At 46.5% G+C, this 4,223-nt stretch overlaps 2 non-coding genes across 2 annotated transcripts; both read right to left on the bottom strand.

Moving 5' to 3' along the window:
- Positions 1-970: 970 nt before the first annotated feature.
- Positions 971-1,052, bottom strand: Trnas-aga (transfer RNA serine (anticodon AGA)). The gene has a single exon. It is a non-coding gene; the product is annotated as a tRNA-Ser (tRNA).
- Positions 1,053-3,519: 2,467 nt separating this feature from the next.
- Trnas-aga (transfer RNA serine (anticodon AGA)) lies at positions 3,520-3,601 on the bottom strand. The gene has a single exon. It is a non-coding gene; the product is annotated as a tRNA-Ser (tRNA).
- Between the last annotated feature and the right edge of the window lie 622 nt (positions 3,602-4,223).

The raw sequence follows: 4,223 nt of genomic DNA, 5'->3' as shown, positions 1-4,223 counted from the left end.
ACACCGATAAGATCGCGCATGTGTGTGCGTTGACTTACTCACACCATGTCAAGTGGGACCAGCTGAGCGATTCTGCTCTGAGCCCTTCGCAAACAATCTCTCACCCTTCACACACCACCACCTCTCCTCACACAACCGACAAACCGTTGAAATCTACCTTCCTCTACCTACCTCACAGGTGATTCCGTTCCATTTCATCCGCTGATCGCTTTTTTGGGTTTTTCTTTTGTTTTCCTCTTTTCGCGAGCTAACTCCGCGGGGCGCAAGTGTTTGCTGTATCTGTGTGTGTGTGTGTGTGTGTGTGTGCCTGCCGCGAGGGGAATTCCTGCTAGTGGGTGACGGAATTCGCGCGCCGCAACGCTGGGCCTGATGGTTCTTTTTTTGTCCTTCTTTTTGAGGACACACACAATTGCGTTCTTTCGCTGCGAAGAGTTCGTCTTGCAGAAAACGTTCGGGAAAACCTTCTGTGTGCTATAGAACCCCTGCTGTAGAGGAGGGAGGAGGGTTTGACTTTGTTTGATGACGCGACGTTCGCCCTTGTTGCTGATACTACTAACCCTCCGCCATCCGTGCCAGTCTCCCATTTCCCCCCGCCCTTCGTGGTAGAAATGAGTACGAATGGTTTTGTAAGTTTTGGATTTAATCACGCAGAAACGTAAAATAAGTGATACCGAGCACGACACAAGCCCCGTTCCTTCATCGCATTGCAGGCAACTGACGTCGACGTGGAGTTTATGGTTAGCCAAGTTTTTGGTGTTGTCTTACGGATCCATAACAAAGAACACGACCTGCGGTTGGCGGAGTACGAGACAGAATTGGCATGATAATAGGATTACAATATGGCTCTTCTAAATCAAATAAATAAGTAGATACATGTCAATAAACATATTAACGTAAAGCTTCTCAAGCTTGCTTTGAAGGCCTTATAAACAATAAAAACTTGTACTAAAAAAAAACTAGGCTTTGTATTCGCAGCCGGTAGGATTCGAACCTACGCTCCCAGAGGGAATCTGATTTCTAGTCAGACGCCTTAACCGCTCGGCCACGACTGCTTCTCGGAAACGGTGGCGCGTGATGAAAACCAGCTTCTACGTGCGTTATTTTGCGAGCTGCCACCATCTCCCGCGCACCGCCAACGCCATGACGACCGTTGCACGCCATCGCACGTGATTCTCTTCTCCAGACGAAGGTTGTTTTCGACGACCTTTCCGCGAGCCGTGTGCGATTCGCGCCTCAACCAAACGATGACGGTTGGGGACAAAGTTATTGCGTCAACACGTCGACAAACACAAAGCATAAAAACTTTGGCGCTTGTGTGTATTAATTTGTTTTCGTTTTCGTAGTCGTTTTTTCGCTCGCTCGCTCACTCGACGACCAAAATGTCGACTTTGAAAGCATCTTTTGCATGCTTGTGCGCCTGTTTTGTAATTAAATTTCGATAACCAAAATAAGAGGGACACAAAAACATTCTCTTGCGTCGTCTAGGAGCAGTGTGGCGTGTTTTGTTTCCCTTGGTAAGGAATCTTTTAAATTGTCATTTCATTAGAAAACGTGATCATGACGTCGACATTTGGACAGGGAAATATTTGGGAAGTACGGTATGGCAAGGAAAAAGAAGGCATTTAACGAGCTCAGATGTGTCACCTTTTTGGAGTTTCCAGCTCTTCCAGTATGTCTCAAGGAAAATCTATTTTTCATCAATTTTTAGTTACGAACTAGAACTAACCCGTCGAGTATCGTATTACCATGGCATTAGTTGAATGCTGTTGAATTCAAAATTATATTTCTTTAACTGTTCATCACGATATAAAATTTCCTGTGGAACTTGTCATCGACAGAAATAAAACTTGCGATCTGACATTAAAAATATACATTGAGATTTTCCAAGCATATACTGACAACTGTTTAATGTAATGTTAATGCATGCTCAAAGGTTGACGTGTTTATGGGCCCTTCAAATTTTATTTACCAGCCTGAAACAATGGAAATCACAACCGAACGCAGAAAGGTAAAGGCAAAAGAAACGATGAGCAAGCAAGAGAACGCTTCAGCTGCCAATCCGGACGAAGGGAAAGTTTTCCACAACATAAAAAGCAGGCTTTGTTGCTCTTCCCCTCCGCGAATCCTCCCCGCCTGCTCTCCAACCCATGTTGGGATCGGCTGTCCAGCATATTGCCGCCATAGACCTCGGGCGGACGAGTACGGCACATCGTTATGCTCGGCAGAAGACCTTCCAACTCTGGGGTGTGTATGCGCGTCCAGTTTCCTGCAAACGAGAAGCAAAAACATAAAATTGCGGCCCGACCATCCTGCAAGCTCTCTCGGGTTTTACTAATTCGCCTCGTAATCGTCACGTCACAGCGTCGTCGCTTCATCAGGTGCAAGCGCGGCCTACAAACAACGGGAGCCCTGGACAACTGGCGCTTTCCACAAGCGCTGCGAAGGGCGGTGGAAAAGAAGCCAAGGGTGGAAGGTCTGAAGACGCACGCGAAAAGCCAGCGGCAGCGTGTTCGCCGGGTGTGTTTTCCTATTGCAATTAAATTCCAATAAAACACCACCAACGTTTGGCATGGCGCGCGCTACGGCATGGCGGTATGCGCCCCGTCTAGAGGGGGTGTGTGGTGTGTGTGAGGGGTCGGGAATGGCGGAATGTGTGAGCGAGAACTGTCAAACGGCGGGAAAAAAGCGGCGTTTTACTCTCCGACGACGAACTCTGAGGCCCGTGGCGCTTCGTAATGATTCTGTTACTCCTCGTCCCCGATGTATGCGGGCTCGCTCGGACATTTTGTATTGTACGGCCAAGAAGAAGGGCGCCAAGGCAAAATCGATTGGCTGATTGGGAGATGGTATTTGTGTTTCTTGTCGCCTTCAGTTGATAGACATAAACCCTCTACCCCCGAAACACGACACGCTCCGCGTACGCTTCGTAGAAAATGGTCCGTTTCTAGTGAAATGTTAATTGAAATGCGTAAGTAAAATATCGCCGTCATCGTCGTCGTCGGTGGCGACGTCTTCTCCGGTCCTGAAATGTGTGACGTTTCTACCTAGAAATTTTGAATTTATTGTCATAGTATTACGCACACACCGCCTTTCATTGCATCCAAGATAAAACTAGAATGAATAATCTGCGAAACTTTAACGAATTGATAAAGCAAAGACTGCTCTACTATTGAAAACATTGACTCATGCATGCCTCTATCATTCTTCGAGGGAAAACTTTATCGCAAAGCCATTTCGCTGGTAAAAGTTACATCCTGTTCGGTGGAGTCACATAAATTTGGTAGGTCACGTAATCATCAAACAAATGAGACAGAAATGAATGGAAGACGAAGCATGATGTGTGCCGCTTTATGGACACAAATTCCACCTTCTTGCTTGAGGGCAGCGAGTTTGCTTACCAGCTTTGCGTGCCATCACTGTATTTTGCAAAAACAAAACAAGCTGCGCCGTAGGAGTAAAAAAAAGACGAGGTAATAACGTGAAGAGAATGTGTAGTAATAAAAAAGATTTAAGAGAGTCCGCAGTCGGTAGGATTCGAACCTACGCTCCCAGAGGGAATCTGATTTCTAGTCAGACGCCTTAACCGCTCGGCCACGACTGCTGTTCGAAGGGAGGTTGTCTAAACGTGTATAAAAGCTACCGAGTTGACATCGTTGCCCGCTAACTGATGAAATTGTTTCTACATAATCTAATCCATATTCATCATAGTGTCACTAAGATATTGCCAAGGAACATTAGACTCTTTATGTACGAAATCGAAATTATGCTCACAAATCTATCATCTTTAGTTTTGCAGCCATTTGTCAATGCCTTATTTTTATAGTTTCCTGTAAATGTACTTCCTCAAGAAAAACACATTCAGGAGTTGGAGGAAGTACTGCGACGGGAAATAGTTCACTTACTTCAGGCGGTAAGCTACTCCTGGCGACGTAGGGCACGTCCGGTCGATGGCTACACCTCTCGGTACTCGCATCATGCTGACATACAGCAGGTTCCTTGGAGCAAGTGAGACAAACGAGACGTAAAACGCAACACGTACCTTTCAGTCTCCATGACCGTCGGAGGTACTTTTCCCATGCCGTCCCTTCAGCACTCAACCTAACCGGGTTTGTGCCGTGCGTTGAATCGAGACGAAAACTAGCAGCAAAACTAACGCACATGCTCACATACAGCTCTCGTAACATTGGCTACCAAAGGAAAGCATGGCAAACGCGAGGCCCAGG

Source organism: Anopheles ziemanni, chromosome 3 (genome assembly GCF_943734765.1).
Source record: "Anopheles ziemanni chromosome 3, idAnoZiCoDA_A2_x.2, whole genome shotgun sequence".
Lineage (NCBI taxonomy): Eukaryota > Metazoa > Arthropoda > Insecta > Diptera > Culicidae > Anopheles > Anopheles ziemanni.
This window is presented reverse-complemented; position numbering and strand designations above follow the sequence as displayed.